We start from the raw sequence: 26582 nt of genomic DNA on the forward strand, positions 1-26582 counted from the left end.
TATGCTTTTTTGATTTATTTTACTAGAAATGAAAACTACCTTTTTCCAATTTTGGGTGAAACAAAGTAATCCCAAGTGATGTGAAAAGCATTTTTTTATTGTATTACGCTTTTAAGATTTTAAACGCACCTGAAGATTATTTGCGTCCCGGAAAGTGTATTTCAACCCTCGATGACCAATTTTAAACCCTGCCCCAATATGTGAGTAAGGGTGACAATCCGTCCTTCGCAAAGGAATGAACAACTCGACGGCAGATTGAACTATAGAATCGGGGGTACGAATAGAAAGAGCAGCACCCGTTGCAGTTCACTTTGTAAACCCGCTAGTGATCATGGGGCCTGTACTAATTTTTGGTTAAATTCCGCCTTTTTGGTCAGAAAAAACCGGGCCCTTGGTTTGCCCAGACCTTACTGTCCATATTTTCAAAGCAAGAACGGTTAATTTCGTCTGAAGAACTGTGTAAACCCAATTATCAGTGAAGAATCGGAGACCGCAAACCGTCGCAATTTTTCGTCATCTTTTTTCTCCTGTTGGAGCGATCGTCATCTGGAAAACCTCCTCGGAGACCCGGTTTGGGTCCAACTTGCGCGATTTTCACAAAACATTTGGGGAATTTGACAATTGAAAGGGAAAAAACGCGAAACTAGCTGATTTAGAAGTCGCTCCAAACAAGAATCGCCTTGAAAATGCCATGCAATTTTAAAAATTTTTTGAAAACATTATGATGGACGAACTGCAAATTTTTAAAAAATCCAACAATAAGTACTTCTCGCTCTCCCCCTTCGTTTTCGACTCGTAACCGGGAGTGAAATTCAGCCAAGAGACCCAGTTCCTCAAAAGGCAAATCTGTTGGATTGGGTTTACTGGTATCAAAAAACGACATAACGAAAAAAAGTGGTTTCAACTTTCCATTTTTGGAGAAAAGTTCAAAAATCCCCAGGGTCTGGCTGTTTTAACTAAAAGCCGTCTCTTGTAGATTATAAAGATCAAACGACTTTTTCTGTTTTTGTTTTTTCAAATTTTTTTCTTCGTGAATGTTCCTGTGAAACTAAATTATCTGAGTGCCGCAAATGCAAGGGTAATTTAATAACCTTAAATTTTTAAATTGGGACAAGACATAACTTTTGATGTGATTATTAAGTGATGTTGATGTGCCAATAATATTTCCGATTTTTTGCTAATTTTCACTTTTACCCCATTTTTCCCACAAAACCTTCCTAAATTTTTGTATAACTCTGTTAATATTGGTCCTATTTTTTTCTTTTATTAAAGACCATCGATTTTACTACGAAAAAACAATCAAAGAAAATATTAATCACACGTGTACGATCCTGAACAAACCGGTAACAATTAAAAAAGAATTCAGAATCCTGAAAAAATGCAAAATTTATAGAAAAAAAATTCGATGATATGTTGCGGCTGGAAAAAATACCTTATAAGTGAATTGAATCTTCTTTTTTACTGAAAGTGATTCAAGGGTGTCCGTTATTCCCGTTCACCATATTAAGTTATATTTATTTTATTTATGATTGTAAAATATTTTTTTAAAATCAAATTTTTTGAAAGTTATAAAATCCTGTTGCTGATGAAAATCTTTGCAACAGGGGTATTTTAAATTTAGCCCTTTTTAATTCCAGTTTTTGACGATCGATCTTTTAAAAGCCGGTAATAAAAAAAAAATTATTGATGAAGTTTACAAGGTTTATGTATATTAGGATAACTTTTAAACATTTCTCAAGTAGGGATGGTATTTAACGTGAAAAAATGAGCCCTTTAGAGTACCGAGTCTACCTATTTCGGTTACACAAAATTTTTCTGTGAAATTTCAATCCCCCGTTGGACGTGTCAGGGTAATTTAAAAATTTACATGACCAAAAAAGCTCAAAAAAATTTTCCCTTTTATTTGGAAAGGTTAAATTTTTATCACTAATTCATCCCCCCAACCCCCGATTTTGAACGAAGTATTCGGGTTGCTATCCATTTGACATTTTCAAGTTTTTTTTTTATGTTATTTATGGCTGTAAAAAATTCCCCAAACTTTTTAGTGGAAGCCCTTTAAAAAATTCCTGTTGCCAATGAAATATTTATAAAACTGCTATTTAAACACGTCGGCCTTTCGCATTTCCGACCATGACGTTTTGGTTTTTTGAAAACCAAATCAAATTTTTCAAAGAAAATAAAAAACATTTCAAAGGGTTTTAATTTTTTTTTTTTTTTAGTGGAAAAAATTCTCGTTTCATAGAATCCTAAAAAAAAGCATAAGAATCTCAGAATGTTTACAAACGTTTTAAAAAACGAATGATCATAACGTGCATCAAATTGCACGTTTAGAGGTTACTTTTTTAGTTACAAACTTTCAGCGCAATGAAATTTTGCTGTTTTTTGGGTGTTCAAAAATTTTTTCGAAATTCACCCCCCCGTGCCTCCAAATTTGAATCCCCAATAGCGTGATGCTATTATTTAAGCCTATGCTCAAAGAGTACAGCCCTCAATGGACACCGAAAAAAGAGAAGCTTTTTAGCACGCAAAACTTCATTTCGCTACTTACTTTTTAAAAATACCCCTATGAAAACGCAAATTGCGGTTATTCACAGAATTCAAACAAATTTTTGGAGCTGTTTACAACACTTGTTAAATTTGGTCTGGAAAACTCTTTCTTTTAATTCAAAAATAAAATTGGAAAGAAAACTGGTGGCTGCTTAAAATTTTCGGGAACTTCTGGGTATAACCAGCCATTAAAACCCCTTTCGTCATTTATTAAGGGGTATCCCTTTGCGAATTCCACTGATTTAAACTTTTAACTTGCTTTTAAACAGAACCGGAAAAATTTCCACCCCAAATTTATAAAAATAATTCTCTGTCTCTTTGAATTTCTAAAGATATTGACATGTAAAAGTGTTGTAATGTGGGAGTTGTTACTCTTTCTGAAATAAATTATTTTTACGCCTTTTTATTAATTGTCGTTGGATATTAAGGAAAAAAACGCGAACTCAAAAAAATCAGTCAAGATGGTACTTTTTGGGCAAAAATTTATCTAGTTTCGGTTCCACATACTTCCTTTTCTAAGCTTTGGGATACATCAATGGGGGATCCGACCATTCATCACAAATTAATTTCTTTTTTCTGATTTGAAAGTCTTCATAATTTAAATATCCACGTGTAATACTCTCTTAAGCAGTCGCGACCGTTTTAGTTGCTTTTTTAGAAGAATTGTTTAAATTGGTTGTATTTTTAACGAAAGGCAAAAAATTTAAAACTCGCTAGCCCCACTCTCCTTTTTGGGGTTTTTCAAAAATTCCCAATCAGAAGTTTTTTTACATTCTTCATATTTATTTGATCTTCCACTGTCCTTCCATTTCTGCATAGGTTAACTGTCACGACCACTTCACATGGGGGCCCAAAGGGTTTTGCAAAATTAATTCATCACTGCGGAAACTGTCATTTAGGAACTTTTTGATTGTTGGATTTTTTCGTTTCGGCCCTTCCTTTTAATCGAGAAGTTCAATAAAACCCCTCAATGTTTTTATAATATTAAGAAAACTTTAGTTTTTAGACAACTTTAAACTTGGATCGTTTTAATGGTTTGATTGACTATTTTCATCACCGAATAAAGCTGCGATATTGTCCACCTGAGACCCATTGGGTTTATGCTTTGTTCTTTTTCTTCTCGATTATAACTATTTCAAAGAGACTTTAAGGGGCTCCTGAGCTGAAAAAAGTTCATGGGGAAAATTTCAGCTTGATGAGAATCTTCTCCTAGAATGTTAATAAAAAAATTTTAAAGATTAAAAACCCCTCTTACATTCAAGTTTACGAGGGGGTTTCCCGGGTTTTTTAAAGACCTTCTCCGGATTAAGGATGTGCCAACGGCCTGTTTTTTCTTCAAAAAAAACTGGCCCAAGTTGCAGTTATTGAAAAAAGACCCAGCATACTTATATGTTCTTTTTTTTAAGAATATAAATATAATCAATTTTTGAAAGCAGAAAATTAAAAACAAAGGTGACATAAATCTTTTAAAAGCAATAAATAAATGCCATTAATTTTTTAATGTGGTTAATTTGTACAAATCCCCGATACTAAAAAAAATTTTTCCAAGTTTTGGAAATAATTTCTTTTATTTTGAAAAAATTAAGATATTGAGGGGGTTTTTAGGTAGGCACCAAATGTATTGTATGTTATATTAAAATAGTCTTCCAGATTAGAAATAAATTAATTTTGTTTAAAAAATTTCTTTTTTAATGAAAAATTAAAATTTTGAAACTAAGAGAAAACTGCATAAGGATTCTTTTGAACAATAGAGCAAAGTAGAATCAAAAAAGTTACTTTGGTTCAAACTTGCAAAAAAAGTGAATTAAATTGAATTTGTTAATAACTTTGATTGAATTTGGGAATTTTGTAATTTATTAATATTTAATTGTTGTAATTTTAGATTATAAAATTTTAAATTAATTGAACTCTAATAATGTTTTAGGAGTTGTACCGAAATGCAAAAAACTTGAAATTTAAAGTACAACTAGTGGAGTTTTATTTTTGAATTTTGAAGTAGAAGTGAAAATTGTTATTTTTGTTATTTTCTGGGTATTTGTTTTTATTGAAACATTTTTTTTTATTTCAGGGAGGCTTGATTTAGTTTATTTTATTGCCAAAGGGCCATTTAAATTTTCTAAACGGTTGGTCAATTCTTTTGAAAAAAGTGTTGAAAATTCTGAAGCATTGAATTTTTTAAATTTGGCCCGTTAAAAAAAAATTATTTTTATTTTGAACTGCGGTTTTTATTTTATAATATGTTGTAAGACATATTTTAATTATTTTGTCAAATAAAATTCATAGAAACGATTACGAAGTTGCTGGAAATGAAGTCTTGATTAAATTTTTAGACAAACACCTCCGGATGTAAGTGGATACGCACTTCCCCCGCGCCATGGTGAACAAACAAAATGCTTGCTTAAACACGGAAATGCTTTTTTGAAAAAAAATGCGACAATGTAAGGGGCACCCTGTGTATGAAAAATTGTTATCCCAATTATGATGGGAGATTTGGCAGAGGCGTGGGCAAAGAGCTGGCGGGAGAAACATCAAAACTGAAGAAAAAGGAGGGAGGGTGGAAGTCGAGGGCCCGGGGAAATTTGAAAAATAAGTTCGGGAGTGTTTGTGCGTGTACGGAAAAATATTTCCCAGGGGTAAATTAAGTGTGAAGTGGAATAAAATGTAAGTAAATTTTTAAAAACTTAGTATATTTTGGGTTCATTAATCATTTTCAATTCATATCCATTTGTTTTTACAATTTCGAAAAAGTAAATTTTGTAAATGTTTAGTATTTAAAAAAGAAAAATTTTCACGTTATTCCATGAAAAATCTAATTTTTGCAACACTAAAAAATTAAGTAAATGTTATAATGAAATAATTTAAAATAATTGTAATGAATAATTTAATATTAAATATGTCTTCAAAGTATTAAGACATTAAAATTTTGCTTAATATATCGGTTGACCCAATCAATTGTTAATTAAAATTTTAATCAATTTAAAGAGATGTTGTCAAAATAAAATATGTGTTGGCTCATTTGAGGGTATTTGTACTGCCAATCTAACCTATTATTAAATCCTCTCACAGCAACCCTTGCTCATAGTATGTTACAAGCTTAATCTTAAACTAAACCAAACTTAAAAACCTTACATGGTGGAGGCGCTAAAACTCGGTTGGCATTCAAATTCCTCACATGGGCAAGCACATAGTTACATAGGCTAGGTATAAATTAGAACTAAATAATATTCATAAGAAAGTATTTAACTAAAATAGCCTATTTCAGTGACAAAACCACTCATTTATCTAAAAGACAAATTAAATTTCCAATACTCAAAAATATTTTCAAAACCCGTAATTATAGTAACGCCAAGTAAACTAACGAGGTACGTCAATGGACATGTATAATTAAATGGAAACCATACTACATGAAGATTTAATACCATTAGACACATATAGGACTTCCAAAAGTGACATAATAAAAATATTAAATGAAAATGGACTACTATCTAGAGACACAGACACTGTAGCAGACCTCAGACCTATCCTAGCGGCACTTAAGAACTATAACACGTATAAGCGCAAGTCACCCTAATATTAAAACCATATTTAATAATTGAAGTTTATTCAAAACCCCTAACCGACATTTTTTTTTAATTTGACTTTTTGTTAGAAAACTATAGTATTAGTATAACACAATTTGGTGTAGAAAAAACCCCCTTTTCTTGTAACCCCTATAACCAACCACTAAAATGCAAGTGAATATTCTTTTAGTGCAGAAACCCTCAGTGACAACACTTGAGGGGTTTCTGAAAACAAATAGGGATAATTTAAATTTAGAGAAATGACAGTTGGTAACATGAGCCCGTAAACATTTCCCACTCATTCAGTTCTGGTACTGTTGTTTTTTTTGTTAATACTGCTTATTTAACTAACCTAAACCTAAATTTCAGAAATCTGAGTTAGTGAATAGTTTATCACAGTTTTGTTTATTAACTATCGGGTTTTTTCACAATGAGTGAAGTTCTAGAGGAGCAAACCACCAAGGAAAAAAAAGGAACAACACACCAGAAAGTTATAAATTATATAACGTGATGCCAGAGTAAAGGGGGGGACGCTTTGATTGCTCTGGAAGGCAAGCTATTGGATGCGTTTTACTTATTCATTGTGGAAGTTCTCCTGGCACTTGGTCAACCGCATGATCACTCTTTTTACAAACAATCTATTTTATGATTTATTTGTGTAAAACTTTAAAATTAGAGAAATCACTTAATCTCGAGGAGTAAATTTCAAATAACTTATGATGTCACTAAATTTAGAGGTAACAATTTGTTTTTTGACCCCTTTCATATTCCTGTTTCTTATCCTCAGATTGTAGATTTGTTATATAAAATAATATTGGTTAAAGTTATCATTTTTGTTAAAGAGGAAAGTTAATTTCATTTTAGGTTAGTTCTAAAATTTTAACTTGTCTTTACATGTCTCACTTTAAGCTAACACTTTTTCAATGCTAACTTATTTGTGTCATAAAGTCGTATGTTTTTTACCTCGAGTTATTTTTTTTTCCTCCCCCTTTTTTTTTTTTTTCCGGGCCCCGTCTTTTCCCCGCCGGTGTATATTAGTTTAGTTAAAGCTACCACATTTTAAATTTTTTATATTTTAATGTTTTTATAAAATCATACATTAAATTTATTGTTTAGTTGTCGTATCTTTTTATATTTAATTTTGCGTTTGTAGTTGAAAAATGTATTTATTTAAATTTTATTCGTTGCAACTCTAGATCTAATATTATAACTATTCTCTATATTTATGATGCGTTTTACTAATAGTATTTAACTCGAATTAAACGTTTTTGGGTGTAATAAAGTTTCCACAAAGTGTTTATTATTAATAGTTATAATAGTATACTAAGTTTTAATCAAATATTATTGTATTTTATATATATATATATATTTTCTTATGTCTATATATATATGTATATATATATATATATATAATTTTTTTTTTCCAATATTATAGGTCAGTATGAATCTATTTAATTCAAAAAACAGAAAATGTCCGGAATTGTAAATAACAGTTTTATAAATCAACGAACCTTATTGGTGATTCAGTATTTATTAAATGTGTTTATCACTAATACAAGAGTTTGATTAATTTACTAAACAATGTTTTATCAAATCCTTTTTCCGGTTGGAATGGTTGAAATTTACTATGCTGGCTTAATTTTAAGCTCTGTATCAATAATCAATACTAGTGTTTAGTGATGATAAAGTAAAATGTATGTAACACTGTTTTGTCAGTTTGCCAGAATAGGAAACCCCTTTATGTTTTTAATCTGCAACCTTTAGTTTAGAGGGAATGATATTTAACTATGTTAAAAACAACCATATATTTAACAAATTAATGGTGATGGAAAATTGAATGTTTTATCCAATATTTTTATACTTTAATATAAAACTGTATGGGACAATTATAATAATAATGGTTTGGTTTTTTTCTAATAAAATATAAAATGACAATTTTTATTTTTGAAATAAATGAAAAAAAACATTTTATATCTAAATTATTTCAACCAGACATAAATCCTATAAACCACTTTGCTCTGCTCATTTCTTGGTCTGCCTGCCATCCAATTTAGTTTGACACATTGTCTGTGTCATGGGGGCATCCGCACTGAAAATTATTCACATCTTAAAGACTTTGTTTTGTAAAGAGTGAATAAAACGCGACCATGCATAAACATTAAGCTCTTTATAAAGTTATATTTATAACACACAAATAAGTAAACTTTACACATTGATTTATTATAGTTAGTATTAAATTACAATGTAAGGAAAAAAATATAGTTGAACTTTTATTTTTTTTTTAATACGAAATAATGTCGATTTCTAAAAAGCAGGTTAACTGAAGTTCGAAAGGAAATGGAATATAAGAAATGACTATAATTCAATTGGTTATATTTTCCAACGCCAAAAAAGAATGTAGGTGCTGATATCTCGAAAGGTGTTTTGTGGAATCGGTTTAATGTATGTTATCACTGGCCTGTATTACCACCATCCTAGGTGTATTCGTGAAATAGAAATAACAATTATACCCAGACGGAATTTCTATCCATAATCCTGTGATAAATTTGGGGAAAAAGTTGGTAAAGAACAAATTACGTTTTTCAAATTTAAAAATATGATGCTACTTTAAATTTCACCTCCTAGAGAACTTAATAACTAACTAAAATATCCTTACTTTTCACTTTGAATTGTTTCATTTTCTTGGTCTGCTCTGCCATCCATTAGTTTGACAATTGTTTTATTGATGTCATGGTGGCATCCGCGATGAAAAAATTATTTACCTTATAAGACTTTTTGTTATGAAATACGTTGTATAAAGAAAACGAGATTACGATAAATATTAATTCCTTTATAAGTTATATTCAAAACACATAAATCCAATAACACTCACTTTTGTCTTTGGTCCCTTTTCTTGGTTACTCTGCCATCCTTCGTGACACATTGTTCTGATGTCATGGTGGCACGCACGAAAAAATTATGGACGGCTAAAAAAATTGTTTAAAAAGTTAAAAAAGACCGATGATTTTTGATAAACTAATTCATAATAAATGGTATAGATGAAGCAATAATTAGTAACAACTTTCAGCGTCAATTTATTATAGTAGAGTTGTGTCTACAATGTCAGGAAAAAAAATATAGCTACAACTTTTTTTTAATGTTTTAATACGAAATAATTTCGTTCCTAAAAAAGCTAGGTTACTAAAAGTTAGAAGAATAAATATAGAGATGCAAAATCATTGTTGTGTTGTTATTACTTAGCAATCACGATTTTCTGTGCTTAAAATTAATATTTTGTCATAGCGGTTTTACTGTCTGTTACCACTGGCACAGTATATCCACTACACGGTGTATTCGAGAAATAATCATCTTACTTGATCTGAACTTTAGCTTTATAGAAAGTGATTGAACCATGGAATGTAAAACAAAACCGTATTTAAACCAGAATATTGGTGATGGACAAGTGCATGGCCTTGACACAAATCTGTATACGTAAATATAAAAAACTATATTGGAAATGTATAACAGCTCACGGATTGGTTATTAACACAGGACAATTCAAATATTTCTTATGCATTCTCTGGTTAAAAAGTATATCGCAGCTGATGCCCTCTGAGACCATATAAAATTCTCTAGAAGACACGACGTTCCACTAGAGCGGAAAAATTCTCATGGTAAGGCATAACGAATGTATAGAACTCGGTACAATAATGCAAGCTCACTTTCTATCACTTTTAATCTGCAATTTTCATCCTTTCTACTTCAGTTAGCCTTAGTTAAAGAAAAAAAAATTATCCGTATTTAAAAAATAAAAGGTTTAACGATATTTTTTTATGTTGACATTGTATCAAAACGTTATATTTATCAAAGGGCATCAGTCACATATCTTTATTAACACCACTAGAGTATATTGATGCAGAACGTTTTCATTTTTTGTGTGTTATAATTTATATAAAAACCATAATTTTATCATCATCATCAATCATCATTTTATAAATCTCTCAGAAATAACATTTTCAGTGCGGGTTTCCACAATAACATCACAAAGTACCACACAAATGATTGGCAGGTGAGACCTAAAAAGAAAAATAGTTGACGTAAGCTGTATTGGATTTATGTGTTAACCTATTTTGGGTATAAAGTAGATTTGTGTTTTGTAACTTTGAAAATATAAGTTCAGTATTTAGGTCCTAGAAGGTGAAGTTAAGATATGACGCATATTTTTAAATTCTGAACCGAATTGGTACTTCACCATATCTTTTCCTATATCTTTAACAGCTCACGGATCGATTTCTCTTTTAGGGAAAATTATTACATCTATTTCACAAATATACTATTTGGTGGATAATACTGGCCAGCGGTAAAATACTCATTACCATTAGGCCTACTGCCAAATATTTATCAAGCAGCTGAAAATCCTGATTACTTTGAATAGTATATGATAGTCATTTTCTATGTTCTTCCTGTCTAACTTCAGTTAGCCTATATTGTTTAGAAGCAAAATGTTTTGTATTTAAAACATAAAATTATTACCTTTGTTTTATTATTCTTCATATTTTAATAAAACTGCCCCATGAATATATTTATTGCTGAACGTGTTAAATCCATTTTGCGTTTTATATACAACTTATATTCATCATAACTAGTGATAATTTATTTATTTTTGCATGACACTTCAAAATAAAAAGGTGCTCAGATTTTAATACTTTTTTAGTGCGGGTTGCCACCATGACAACAGGCAATGTGTCAAACTAACGGATGGCAGAGCAGACAACAAAATGATACAAAGTCAATAGTAAGTTTTATTCCATTAACGTGTAAAATTTATTTTCGATATATAAGTAGTTTGTTATTTAATACATTTTAAAATATGTGGACTCATATAAACAAAGGAAACCATAAATTTCATTTTGTGGTAATCAAATCAAATTTCATTATATTACATTTGCCAATATAGTTTCTATTTTACGTATACAGATTTTGTCAAGGACATGCACTTTTCCATCACCAATATTTTGTTTAAATACGGTTTTGTTAGATTCATGGAGTTCAATCACTACGTATAAAGCTAAAGGTTTGCAGATCAAGTAGAGATGATTATTTCTCGAATACACCGTTTAGTGGTATATACTGGCCAGTGGGTAGTGGTAACATACATAAAAACCGCTATGACAAAAATATTAATATCAAGCACCAGAAAATCGTGATTGCTAAAGGGTAATACAACAAAAACGAATGATTTTCATCTCCTATATTCATTTCTTTCTAACTTTAGTTAACCTAGCTTTTTAGGAACGAAATTATTTCGCATTAAAAAAATAAAAGTTGTAGCTATATTTTTTTTCCTGACATTTGTAACACAAACTCTACTATAATAAATCGACGCTGAAAGTTTTACTTCATTTTGTTTCTTTATACCATTTATTATGAATTAGGTTTATGCACAAATCTCGTTCTTTTTTAAACTTATTAAAAAAATTTTTTAGACGTGCATAATGTTTTCAGTGCGGATGCCACCATGACATCAGACAATGTGTCAAAACTAATGGATGGCAGAGTAGACCAAGAAAAGGACCAAAGACAAAGTGAGTGTTATTGGATTTATGTGTTTGAATATAACTTATAATGAATTATATTTATGCGTAATCTCGTTCTTTATTCAACTTTTTTCAAAACAAAAAGTCTTATATGTAAATAATTTTTTCAGTGCGGATGCCACCATGACATCAGACAATGTGTCAAACTAATGGATGGCAGAGCAGACCAAAGAAAATGAAAACAAAGCCAAAGTGAGGCGTATTATATTTATGTTAGTTTTAAGTTCTAGGAGGTGAAATTTAAATTATGCATCATATTTTAAATTTGAAAACGTAATTGGTTCTTTACCAACTTTTCCACAAATTTATTTAACAGGTTATGGATAGGAATTCCGTCCTGGGTAAAATTGTTATTTCTATTTCACGAATACACTGGATGGTGGTATATACTGGCCAGTGATAACATACATTAAACCGATACGACAAAACACCTTTCGATATCAAGCACCTTACAATCTTTTTGCTTTGAAAAATATAACAAATTGAATTATAGTCATTTCTTATATTCATTTCTTTCTAACTTCAGTTAACCTAGCTTTTTAGAGACGACATTAATTCGTATTTAAAAAAAAATATAAAAGTTCAACTATATTTTTTTCCTTACATTGTAATTTAATACTACTATAATAAATCAATGTTGAAAGTTTTACTTTATTTTGTGTGTTTAAATATAACTTATAAAGATTAATGTTTATGCATGGTCTCGTTTTTATTTAACTCTTTACAAAACAAAGTCTTTAAGATGTGAATAATTTTTCAGTGCGGATGCCACCATGACATCAGACAATGTGTCAAACTAATGGATGGCAGAGCAGACCAAGAAAATGAGCATAGGCAAAGTGAGTTTATTGGATTTATGTGTTGAAAATAATTTTAGATAAAATTTTTTTTTCATTTATTTCAAAAATAAAAATTGTAATTTATATTTTTATGTATAAAAAACTAAATCTATTATATTATATTTGTCCATACAGTTTATATTAAAGTATAAAGATTTGGATAAAAACATTCAATTTTCCATCACCATTAATTTGTTTAAATATATGGTTGTTTTTAATCATGAGTTAAATATCATTCCTCTAAAGCTAAAGGTTGCAGATTAAAAAACGTGAAAGTTTCTAATTCCTGGCAAACTGCAAAACAGTGTTACATACATTTACTTTATCATCACTAAGACTCTAGTATTGATTATTGATACAGCTTAAAATTAAGCCAGCATAGTAGAATTTCAACCATTTCCAACGTAAAAAGGATTTGATAAATTCATTTGTTTAATAAGATTCAAAACACTTGTATTAGTTATACACATTTAATAAATAATGGAATCAACCAATATGGTTCGTTGATTTATAAAACTTTATATTTACCAATTCCGGACATTTTCTGTTTATTTGAATTAAATATATTCTTACTGACTATAATATTGAAAAAAAAAAATATATATATATATATATATATACATATATAATATATATATATATAAAATAATATATATATATATATATAATACAATATTATTTGATTAAAACTTAGTATACTATTATAACTATTAATACTAAACACTTTGTGTCAACTTATTAAACCCAGAAAAACGTTTAATTCGATTTAAATACTATTAGTTAAAACGCTTCATAAATATTAGAGAATAGTTATAATATTAGATCTAGATGTTGCACGAAAAAATTTAAATTAATACATTTTTCAACTCAAACGCAAATTAAATATAAAAAGATACGAAACTAAACAATAAATTTAATTGATTTTATAAAAACATTAAAAATATAAAAAATTTAAAATTTTGTAGCTTTAACTAAACTAATATACACGGAAATAACTCGAGTAAAAAAGACCATACGACTTTATGACACAAATAATTTAGATTGAAAAAGTTTAGCTAAATTGGAGACATGTAAAGACAAGTTAGAAATTTTAGAACTAACCTAAATGAAATTAACTTTCTCTGTAACAAAAAAATGATAACATTAACCAATTATTTATTTTATTATAACAAAATTCTACAATCTGAGTGATAAGAAACAGGAATTGAAGTGGGTTCAAAAAACCAAATTGTACCTCTAAATTTAGTGACATCATAAGTGTAATTGAAATTTACTCTCGAGGATTAAGTGGATTTCTCTTAATTTTAAAGTTTTACACAAATAGAATCATATAAAATTGATTGTTTGTTAAAGAGTGGATCATTCCGGTTGACCAAGTGCCAGGGGAGAACTTCCACAATGAATGAAGTAAAACTCATCCAATAGCTGCCTTCCAGAGCAATCAAAGCTTCTGAGTATTTCCTCGAGTCCACGAGGGGTTGCAGCTGGATTAGAGACTTCAAAAATCTAAATAAAAGTTTGATAGACATTAATTTAATTTTCATTTAAATTGGCTATTAGTTTCATTGTTTCCATACAAATCTATATATTTTATAAAATAGGGTGAGAAGAGAATACACTACGATATCAGGTAACTTTAGAACATCGTGTCGGCCACTAGTAAAAGTTCCTATTATTACGAGTACAATGTGGTTTCAGTTACAAGTTGCCTTTCATTGCCCAAAGCGCCCTACCATCTAAAACGATGATTGTTCGTAATTTTATTTTACTAATAATTACATATGTCTTTACATTCCCCCTGGCTTAATGACGATTCTACCTACGAATCGTACTTCTTATTGTCTAATTAGGGTTATCCATTGGGTAGTCACGTTCATCTACTGTAGGCTTCAGCAATTTTATTTTGATGTTGTTAATGTGGATGAAGTAGAGGTCTATAAAAAGAAGTAGTGTTATTATAGAAGTCCAGGCTAATAAAATGTACAAAATGAGTTCCGTGTTGTTTACTATGTTTTTGTCGTCGTGCTTTAGTTGGAAGTGGTGTTGTCTTTGTAGATTGTGAACGAAGTAGGTTGGTGTCGATAAGGTCCAGTTTTCATCTAAGATTTCATGCAGGTGTTGGAATTCTTGTCTTGTTTCTGATTCGAGGGGTAATATAGTTATAGATTGAAATTTTGACCAAGAAATGGGCAGAAGATGTGTTATTTGATAGTTGTCAGGGTTTTTTGAACCACATGGTATTACTGTGTTTATAAGTGTTAATTCTTCTTGGTGTAGAGAACATTCACAGGGTAGGTAGGATGATTTCTAGAGTTCCTGTGTTGTTCGGTTTTTGGATGTAGTGATGGGTCTTCTGATGTGAGCATACTACTTTCAGGTTTGTTTGGATGTTTGTTACAAGAAATTTGTTCGGTGAGACTTGTGTTACTAAAGGCATCGGGGTTACGTTGAAGCAGGTGAATGCGCAGGTAGCTCGGAGATTAGGTAGTGTTGATTTGTTGAGAATGCTGTGTAGACATCTTAAGGACTGATCACTGTTGACTGTTGCTCTGGGAATCAAGCAAAGTGGGAGTGTATTTTGGTTACAACCCTTGTCTTCTGGATGGATGGCTGTGGTGAATTCTTGTGTGCGTATTACGATGGATTTTTCATGTGTAATGTAAAATAGTTTGTCTTGCCAATGGAGAGGGATGGGTATGTTCTGAAATACCTTATATGTGAGGGTGGATTGTTTTAAGGGAAATTTGATTTTTATAAGGATGTATTGTTGCGTGATAGTGCAAGGTAGTGATTTTTAATGTGTAGTATAAGGATAACTTTGTAATTGGAATAGCTAGGGTTAGGTTTCGTGGTTGTGTGAGGATGGTTAAGTTTTTTAGGTCACTAGTGAGGTTACTTTTGGGTATTAGGAATTCTGGTACTGTGTTAGCAAGGCAACTTCTGCGAATTTCCTCATATTGTCGTGATAATAGTTGTAATATATATAACTCCATGTTTGCTGTGCTAAGGCGTTGGTTTGTTTGAGATTGTTTGGTGTGGAATTTTTTTGATATTAGCTCTATCTGTTTCTTCCATGATTTTTAAACTGCTATGAACCTTGTCTGCTAGGATTGATACTCCGTCACTGAGATTCTTTATATTGTTTGTAGTAAGTAGGAGGTCTTGATGGTCGGTGTCCACAGTATCTATAAGTGCATTCGTGTGTTGTGTAATCTCTTTCTCGTTGTCTACCAAGTCATGTATTTGGTGTTCTGTCGCAATGTCACAACGAAGAAATCTCCGACGAACGTGAAGCGATCTTCTGTTTCTATCAGTTTGTTGTCTTTGGATGAATGGGAGGTGTTCTGCTACCATTTGTTTGATGTATGAGGGTTTGTAATGTGGAAAGGTTGTTCTGTATCTTACAATAGGTTTGTGAGTTGTTGAGGTTTTTAGGGCAGAGAAATTTAAAGAGGGTTCGTTTTTAGGTAAAATTTGCTGTGTGTTGAAAGGAATTTTGTATATGATAGGTATGGAACTGATATAAGGTAGTGTCTGAGGCATTGGAGTAAAGTACGCTCCTGTGAAGATTTGTACTAGAGGCTTATTGGGTTCTCCTATGTTGTGGGTTGATATGCTGGCAAAGGTGGTCGAAAGAGGCATGGCAAGTGCTGTGAGTAGTAGTAGGAAGCGCTGTGAATACTTAATTTGTCTCGTGGGTGGTCGGGAACGGTTAGAGTGCTGTAGGCTGGTGTCTTGTAGATTGGTGTCTTGTAGACTGGTGTCTCAGGTTGTAGTTGGCGTTTTGGTGTCGAAATTCTAAAAACTAAATATCTACAGGTTACATATACATTTCAGGTTAATATTTTATAATTAATACACATTTTATGTCTAAGGTTTTTATTTACAGACATCTTTTAATGACCTCTCGATGGTGTGTTCGTATTTTCCCTAGCTCTATGTAATAATGTTTTTACTAAGCATCTTAATCTCTAGTGTTCTTAAATAAGGTTCGAAATTATGTTATTTTATCATATTACAAAACGATTACTACGCACCTTTGTTTCTGAGGAATATGTAATATCCCTTCTTTGTGCTAATTGTCCATAGTCATTATTATGATCATAATATATGTTGCCTAATCAAGGCTGTATAGTTTGTTAATGAGCAATATTGCTGTGCTAATACATACTATGTTAAATATATGTTACTTTTCTTCAATGTTAGATTAGCTATGTAATAATTAAACATGTTATATAAGTCATTTACATGTCATATATTGAAGTATTTGTTTATCCTAGGATTATATAATATAGAACATGTATGTCTCTTTCTTTGAGATGCATCTCAGGAAAATTGAGTCCTTGTAGGGTATATTATGTTAACACTGCTATCTACTAACTTAAATAAATATGATATATGTAGTACACTTTATCATATTTTATATTCTTTATTACTAGGCTATGTATACAAGTATCCCTCAGGTAAGTATAATATGTACGTTGTGTCAAGTTAGAGTAGGCTTTGTTACTGTAGTAAACGAGTACGTGGGAAACATTACTTGCATACTAAGCTGTCTGAACCACCAGGGCCCTTGGCGACCCAGACCGCCGGTACAAGGCAATGCCCCTTAGTCATAGTCACAACACAGTCGGTGTAGTATAGCGTGGGAAGTTAGTTGAGTTAGCAGAAAACTTATCTGCCTGGGAGACATACCAGAGTCACGGTAAAGTCTTACTAGCCAGTCTAAGTACGGTTACCGTGAGTTTACAGGCTCTGCTCGTGTCGTGTGTGCTGTGTTAGTGTCCTGTGTATTGGGATTATCTATACCAATATCTTTGGTACGTGTAACCTATCACTTAATCACTAAATTACACTAAACCTCACATTAAAATACAAAGTTAGGCGTTTTAATTTTCTAAAACTTTTATGTCTTTATTCTCTATCGTTTTCCGACACAACATCGAGATTTTAATATACATTTTTATTTCTGTTAGACTTACTTCAGTGACTCTCAAGGTTATATAACGTTATAATGAATCATTCAAACCGTAATCAAGTTAACCGGTCTCTCAAACTCCTGGAGTATAATACCTATTTTTTAAAGCGATTCTTGCGTGACTATGTAGTAGCTTTTTACCCTCATATATTATGAAATTATTGCGAATATACTTTTCACTCTCTTCAAATTTTACTACAAGGCAGTGAGTGCATAGTGATGTTCATGAGAAATATTGTATATATTATTCTTGAATATTTTATTATTGCTCAAGTCCCTTCATATTAATGTTTTATATTCTCTTATAGAATAATTTCATTTATAGCAACATGTATTGGTTGTTCTGTTAACCTTCCCCTGTGGTAAATTTCTACTGCATATGTCACTTCGTTAATTTTTTTCTTGACAACGAAAGGACCTCTAAATGGTGTTTGAAATTTACTATATTTTTTTGTGTGGTCTTTCGGGAAATGGACCAAGATTTCATCGCCGGGTTTTAAATCCAAATGAGTTTTGTCACGGTCAAAGTATTTCTTTTGCGCTTCCTGGGCTTTTTTCAGGATTTTCGGCATATCTTTGCGTATTTGCTCTAAAATTTCTATATTTTCCAACACCATTTTTTCGGGATTAACCTGTAAATATATACAATCAGACGGTAAGTTAGCTTCGTAACCAAACATGAGGTAGTGCGGTGTGTAGCCTGTTGAAATGTTTACAGACGTGTTGTAGGCAAATGTAACTATTTGTACATATTTTGACCAAGTTTGGGGTTTTTCCACAACGTAATGAGATATTGCCTTTATTAGCGTGTGGTTGTATTTTTCAACCGCACCTTGTACTTGTGACATATAAGCAGCGCCTGGCCTTTGTTCAATCCCGAGTGCATTTAGTAACTGTGAAATTACAGAATTCATTCAAGTGTGTTCCTCTGTCATGATTAATAATTCTAGGAAATCCAAATGTGCAGAATAGATTTAATAATTTTTGCGCTACCGTGTTCGCATCTGCATTTCTGCAAGGGGTTGCAAATGCCATTCTAGTGCAGGAATCGGTTGCAACTAGGATATATTTGTAACCATTACTTTGTGTAATATTACCTACAAAGTCTATTGTAATTCTGTCAAAGGGTTTTATGGAGGGTGCAATAGGTTGTAGTAGGCCGTAATTTTTGTTCGTTTTTGGCCTACGTAGTTGACATTCTTCACAAGTTTTTTGTATATTGGAGGATATCACGGTACATATTCGGCCAGTGATATCCTAATTTTATTTTTGAAGCTGTTTTGTAATGTGATAAGTGTCCACCCGTGTAGGGGTTGTCATGGAATATTTTTAATATTTCTTGTGTTTGTTTTTGGGGTATAGCCAATAAGTTTCTAGTTTCTCGTCTGTTGAAAGTTTTGAAATATAACAATCCATCTATTTCTTCGTAATGTCTTGAAGCCCGTCTGATTTTTTATTTACCGCCTCAGGTGAGGTTATCGCAAGGCATATTTGTTTCAAATAACTGCCTTGAGCTTGTAGTAGGGGTAGATTTGTCTGTATTAAAGTATTTACAGTTAAGCACACGTCCGTAAATTCTTCATCCAAAGGTTGTTCTAAAGGATTTCTGCTTAAGGCGTCTGCTAACACGTTTGTAGCACCACGTTTATGTTTTACTACAATGTCGTAGTCTGTTAATGACAGTGCTAATCTGTTTAATCTAGTGGAAGTGTGCTTAAAATTTTTTATAAAACTGTAATGCGGCACAGTCCGTATAAAACTGTTGTTTGTCTACCAAGCGTGAATTCTCTGAAGTAGTTCACAGCATAGGTTAGGCGCTAGCATTTCACGTTCAGCATTGCTGTAACGCATTTGGGTATTTGAATATTTTTTTGACATGTAATAAATTGGGTACATTCTATTATTTTCTTCATCTAACTGTACTAACGCTGCTCCGCATCCAATCAAACTGCTATCTACATAAATGTGTGCTTCCCTGTTGTCCTTCCAATGTGATAGTAATGGTGGGTTTGTCAAAATTTGTTTGATGTTTATAAAAGCCTGTTCACATAGATCCGTCCATTTAAATGCCATGTTTTTATTTGAATCTTTTATTATATCAGTAAGGGGTTGTGCTATTTTGGCATAATTTTGGATGAATCTGCGGAAGAATCCTGAGCATCCTAAAAATTGTCTCACTTGCCTTACACAAGTTGGTCTTTTAAAATTCGGTGATAGCTTCTACTGACTGTTTTTGGGGTAAAATGCCTTCTCCTGATACCTCGTTGTCCTAAAATGTTTACACTTTTGTAGAGAAATTTACACTTTTTTGTATTTAGTTTCAAATTAGCTTTTTCTAGTTCTTCTAATATAGTTTCTAGATTATGTAAGTCATTTTCAAATGAGTCACCATAACAAATTAGGTCATCTACGTAACATATGACTTTATTATAAAGGTGACGGTTTAATATCGCATTCAAGGCTTTACTAAATAATGTGGTTGAAGTTGAAAGTCCCATCGGCAGTCGGCAAAACTGTAGAAGTCTATCAGGAGTTTTTATGGCTAGGATATGCCTATCTTCTTTCCTAACCTCCATGGAATAAAATGCATTTTTAAGGTCTAATTTTGGAAATGTGTGCGCTTTGTTCAAAGAGCTTAAAACCAGGTTTACTGAAGGAATGGGGTGGGCATCTGTTTTCAACTGTGGATTAACCTTCCTGAGATCAGCTACCATTCTGTCGCTTCCATCTTTATTTTTCACTAAAAATACTGGGCTTGCATATTCTGTGTAATCCTGACATTCCTCTAATATTTTTGCTTGTACTAAATCGTCCAATAATTTGTTTAATTTTTCTCTTTCTGTTTTACTCTGCCTATACGGTGGTGAGTTTACAGGTTTCGTATTCGGTTTTAATTCAAGTTTAACAGGAGGTATGTTTGCAGGAGTTAAATCGATTACCTTTGTTGTAAATATGTGTCTGTATTTTTGTAAAACGTCATGGTCTTTTTTGTGTTCTTAGAGGGTTAAATGTGGTGAGATATCAAATACTATGCCGTCCTTATCTGTCAATATTGTTTTTCCTGTGTCACTTGTAGTGGGATGGTGTTCCAGGGTAGGCTGTGCTTCAAGAGTTGGGTAATGTATATGTCCTATCGTAGTATATGCGGGTATCCTTTTTGGGAAATTTGATGCATTATAAATATTTACAATTGTATCTGTACCATCTTCCCCTTCTGAAAGATATGCATGACATTTCTTTTTTTATTCTTAGATTTCTATCTGTTTCAATGGCTGTTCGAGACTCTATGCCTTTTAAGGAGCTAATCCTAATATGCTGATGTGGTGCTATAATTATGTCTCGTGGGGCTGTTACATCTGTTATTTGCTGTACTTCTAACTCCTGTGTGTTTTTAAAATTCATGATGTCTAACTGCCACTGTTCATTCATAGGTATTATATGTTCAATCTGATATTTGGTAATTTTTATTGTTTTATTTTTATAGTTTAACTCCACGCAGTTCTGAAATAGGAATGTGTTTCCTACCAATATTGGGCTGTTTAGATCAGGTGTCACATAAAAACGTGTCTTCAAGTATTACTTTGCCAATTTTTATGGCGATTTTTGTCGAACCCAAAACTGTTAATGGTATAACCGTTAGCCGATATCAACGAGGGTATGTTGCTAGTATTTAATTTTGTTGCACAAACTAGGTCTGCTCTAATAATGTTTATGTTACATCCTGTATCTATAATGCAGGGTACTGGATGTCGAGGGTTTGTGGTCAAGGCTACGTCTATTGTTAGGACAGGTATCTTCTTCGTAGTTTTATTTTCGCAATTAAATATGAGTTCATAAATATCCTCTAATAATAATGTTTTATTTTTTCTCGGTCTGTGTATCCTGTCTTGCGTTATTTCTTGCAAGTTAGTACAATCTATCATATTCTGTTTCTTCTGTTGCTCTATGTGATTTAAAATCTGTATAGTGTCTATCTCAATGGTTTTCTTCCAATCCAGTATGTGTGTTTACCTCCCCCATACTACAATCTGGGCCCTGTTTTACGTGCGCTACTACCTTTAATACGCTAGGTTTTATCTGTCCTGTGAAATTTTCTGAGACTTCAAGGTTTCTTGTAAAAACTGGGTTTATTTATATTAGTTGTCCCCGAGGGGTTTGGTTCACTTAGGGTTGGGGTTGGATTGAACGCAGATTGAAGTTTCATGGTGTGTATAGGCTTTCTGCATAATAGGTTGTTCAATTTCTTGCATCTTTCTTTAAGGGTGGGAATTCTTGATTATAATCTATGGCTTTAAATATCACTTCTGAACTGGTCTTTCCAGGGGTTGATAGTGGTAGTACTTTGCGGTTAGTTGGAGTAAATGTCATAGACTTTATACATTTGTAAGTTTGTCGATTCCTTTGGTTAAGATCTATGGTGTTATTTGTTTTCGCTTTTGATAAGGGGGAAGTTCGGTAAGGGTTAGTGTGACCTCCCCCTATTTCCCGTTTTTTTGATGATTTTGTTTATAATAATTAGACTTGTAACATGATTCGATATTGTGGTTTGTTCGCTTGCAGTACCTGCAGAACAGCTCTTGTATTGTTGGTTTTAGGTGCCAAGCAGTTACTTTGGGTTTGAGAAGTTAATAAACGTTGCTTGAACCAGCATTGTTCAGTATTATGGTTGTCTTTACGGCAAATATTGCAATACCTATTTTGTCTAGCAGGTTGTATTTGGGAATGGTTTTGTCTTCTCCTATCACTGAAAGTAACGTGTTTAATCATAGGTGGCCTTTGGGTTTGTTTGGGGTAGTTTGAGCTTTCCATATATCTATTCTGGTGAGGACTAGGTGTTCTATCATATCTTGGCTTATATTTTGAGTTTTCATACGGGGATGGAGACCTTTCGTACCTGTGGTTATGATTTGAAATTTGGTTTGTAGTTAGGGTAGCTACTAAATTGGTTAGGGTGTTAACTTCTGTTTGTAGTTTATGGATGATGTTTTGTTCATATAAGGGTGTACTATAGGGTCTGTTTGCTGCAACCCTATTGTACCTTTCTTTGTTTTTCATTTGTGTTAGAACTAGCTGTTCTGTAATTTTTAAATTATTCTCTAGATCACTTAAGGTGTCGTTTTTCAGGCCTATAACTCGTTCACAGATTTCTGGTTTTAGTCCCTGTATGATAAAATGTATAATTTGCTTGTCCTGTATTGTGAGGTCATATCTTCGGCATGTTGTTAATATATCTAAAAATTAGGTTAGTGTTGGCTCGTTCTCTCCCTGTATTTTGTGTTCTAAAATAATTTGTAGGACTCTGGGTTTGTGCTAATGGAGTGAAAGCCTCTATGAAACTTTTAGCAAGTTGATCCCATTGTATGGCTACCCCTCGTTGTTTTTGCTTGTAGTGTTTGAACCAAGTTAGTGCTGTGCCTGATAAATGCGCTGGGAATAAATTAACTTTAGTGTTGTCTGTCCATCTGTTTGAAGTTGCTGCCACTAGGAATTTGTCTAAAAAATCTTGTGGATTTTCGCTCTGGAGACCTGTGTAAGTCCCAGCTGATATTAACGGTATGTTTTCACCCATGGTTACTGTGTTCGTTCTGTCAGGTAGTGTGAGTGGCTCGTAATGTTGTGCTAAGGTTGGGGGTGCTTGTGTCTTGATGTCCGCCTCAGGGTTATGTACTATGTCGTATAAATTTGTTCTCTGCACTAGAAAATCCTCGATTGTAGCTAGATCCTTATAGTTTTCCTTGTCCTCTTCACTTAGGTGAGTTTTTCGTGTAGTTAAATTATTAAATATGGTTTTTAATATTAGGGTGACTTGCGCTTATACGTGTTAAGTTCTTAAGTGCCGCTAGGATAGGTCTGAGGTCTGCTACATTGTCTGTGTCTCTAGATAGTATTCCATTTTCATTTAATATTTTTATTATGTCACTTTTGGAAGTCCTATATGTGTCTAATGGTATTAAATCTTCATGTAGTATGGTTTCCATTTAATTATACATGTCCATTGACGTACCTCGTTAGTTTACTTGTCGTTACTATAATTACGGGTTTGAAAATATTTTTGAGTTATTGGAAATTTAATTTGTCTTTTAGATAAATGAGTGGTTTGTCACTGAAGTAGGCTATTTTAGTTAAATACTTTCTTATGAATATTATTTAGTTCTAATTTAATACCTAGCCTATGTAACTATGTGCTTGCCCATGTGAGGAATTTGAATGCCAACCGAGTTTTAGCGCCTCCACCATGTAAGGTTTTTAAGTTTGGTTTAGTTTAAGATTAAGCTTGTGAAATACTATGAGCAAGGGTTGCTGTGAGAGGATTTAATAATAGGTTAGATTGGCAGTACAAATACCCTCAAATGAGCCAACACATATTTTATTTTGACAACATCTCTTTAAATTGATTAAAAATTTTAATTAACAATTGATTGGGACAACCGATATATTAAGCAAAAATTTTAATGTCTTAATACTTTGAAGACATATTTAATATTAAATTATTCATTACGATTTATTTTAAATTATTTCATTATAACATTTACTAGTAATTTTGTAGTGTTGCAATAATTATGAGTTCATGGAATAACGTGAGGAACTTTCTTTTAAATAGCTAAAACATTTATATGAATTTACATTTTCGAAATTGTAAACAACTAAATGGATATGGAATTGAAAATGATTTAATGAACCCTAAAATATACTAAGTTCTTAAAATTACTTACATTTTATTCCACTTCACACTTATTACGCCTTGGAGATATTTTTCCGTGCACGAACACAAACACTCCCGAACTTCACTTTTCGAATTCCCGGCCTCGACTTCCACCTCTCCTCCTTTTTCTTCAGTTTTGATGTTCTTCTCCCGCCAGCTCATTGACCACGCCTCTGCCAAATCTCTCCATCATAATTGGTGAGTAACAATTTTTCATATCAGCATGGCTGTCCCTTACATTGTCGCACGGTTTTTACAAATAACCATTTCCGCTGCTTAAGCAAGCATTTCCTGTTTGTTCACCATCGGCGTCTGGGCTAATGTGCGTATCCTCTTACATCCGGAGGATGTTTGTCTCGAATTGTAATGCAAGACTTCCTTTCCAGCAACTATCTGTACATCGATTCTATGAATTTTATTTGACTAATAATTACATATGTCTTACAACATATATAAAATAAAAAACCGCAGTTCTAAATAAAAATAATTTTTTTTTAACTGGCCAATTAAAAAGTTCAATGCTTCAGAATTTTCAACACTCTATTTTACACAAAGAATTGACCAACCGTTTAGTAACTTTAAATGGTCCTTTGGCAATAAATATAAACTAAGAATCAGAGCTCTCTCCTGAAATAAAAAAAAATGTTTCAATAAAAATCAAATACCACATGGAAATAACTAAAATAACAATTTTCACTTCTACGTTTACTCAAAATTCAAAAATAAAAAATAAAACTTCCAGGAGTTGTACTTTAAATTTCAAGTCTTTGCATTTCAGGTACAACTCTCTCAAACTATTATTATAGTTCAATTAATTTCCAATTAATAATCTACAATACAACAATTAAATATTAATAAATTACTAAATTTCCCAAATTTAATCAAAGTTATTAACAAAGCTCAATATTAATTCATGTTTCTTGCAAGTTTGAACCAAATGTAACTTGTTTGATTCTACTGTGCTCTATTGTTCATCAAGAATCAGTTATGCAGATTTCTCTGTAGTTTTCTATAAATTTCATTTTTCATATAAAAAAAGTAATTTTTCAACAAAATTAATTTATTTTTAGATCTGGAAGACTATTTCAATATAACGTACAATAAATTTGGTGCCTACCTCAAAATCCCTCAATATGCATTAATTTTTTCACAATATAAAGCAAATTGTTTCCAAAACTTGGAAAAATTCTTTTAGTATCAGGGATTTGTACAAATTAATTGAAAAAATTGCCACAGGGATTGTACAGGGATTGAAAAAAAATTTGCACATATATTATTGCATTTGAAAGATTTATGTCACCTCTGTTATTAATTTACTGCTTTCTATAAATTGATTATATTTATATTCTTGAAAGAACATAGTAAGTATGCTAGGTCTTCTTTCAATAACTGCAACTTGCCAGTTATTTTAAGATAAAACAGGCCGGTTGGCACATCCTTAATCCTGGAGAAGGTCGTGAACAAAACAGGAAACCTCGTAAACTTGAATGTAAGATGGCTTAATCATTAAAATTGTGTTATTAACATTCTAGGAGAAGAGTTCATCAGTCAAGCTGAGAAGTTCCTCCATGAACTTGTTCAGCCTCAGGTAGCCTCTTGATGTCATCTTTGAAAGTAGTTATAATGCCGAGAAGAACAAGAAGCAAAGCATGAACCCAATCGGTCTCAGAGTGGACAATATCTGCAGCGTTATTCGGTGATGTAAATAGTCAATCAAACCATTATAAACAGGATGCCAAGATGTAGTAAAGTTGTCTAAAAATCTAAAGTTCTTCTTAATATTATAAAAACATTGAGAGGTTAGTTTGAGCTTCTCGATTAGATAGGAAGGCCGAAACGAGAAATCCAACAATCAAAAAGTTCCTAAATGACAGATTCCGCAGTGATGAATTGTATTGCATAACCTTTGGACCACCATGTGAAGTGGTCTGTGACAGTTAATCTATGCAGAAATGGAAGTACAGGTGGAAGATCAAATCAATATGAAGAATGTAAGAAAACCTCTGATTCGTAATTTTTGACAAATCCAAAGGAGGGTGGGTGCTACGCGAGTTTTTAAATCGTTGGCATTTGTTTCAAGTACGAGACCACTTTCAACAATTCTTCTAAAAGAAAGCTAACTAAAACGGTCGCTGACTAGCTTAAGAGGAATATTAGCACGTGGATATTTAAATTATGGAGACTTTCAAAATCAGAACAAAGAAATTAATTTGTGATGAATAGTCGAGTTCACCCATTGATGTATCACAAAGCTTAGAAAAAGGAAGTACGTGGAACCGAAACTAGATCAATTTTGAGCAAAGTACCATCTTGACTGATTATCTTGAGTTCGTCGTCTTTTCCTTAATATCCAACGAGCTAAGTGTAATGAAAAGGCGT

Source organism: Homalodisca vitripennis, chromosome 8 (genome assembly GCF_021130785.1).
Source record: "Homalodisca vitripennis isolate AUS2020 chromosome 8, UT_GWSS_2.1, whole genome shotgun sequence".
Taxonomy (NCBI): domain Eukaryota; kingdom Metazoa; phylum Arthropoda; class Insecta; order Hemiptera; family Cicadellidae; genus Homalodisca; species Homalodisca vitripennis.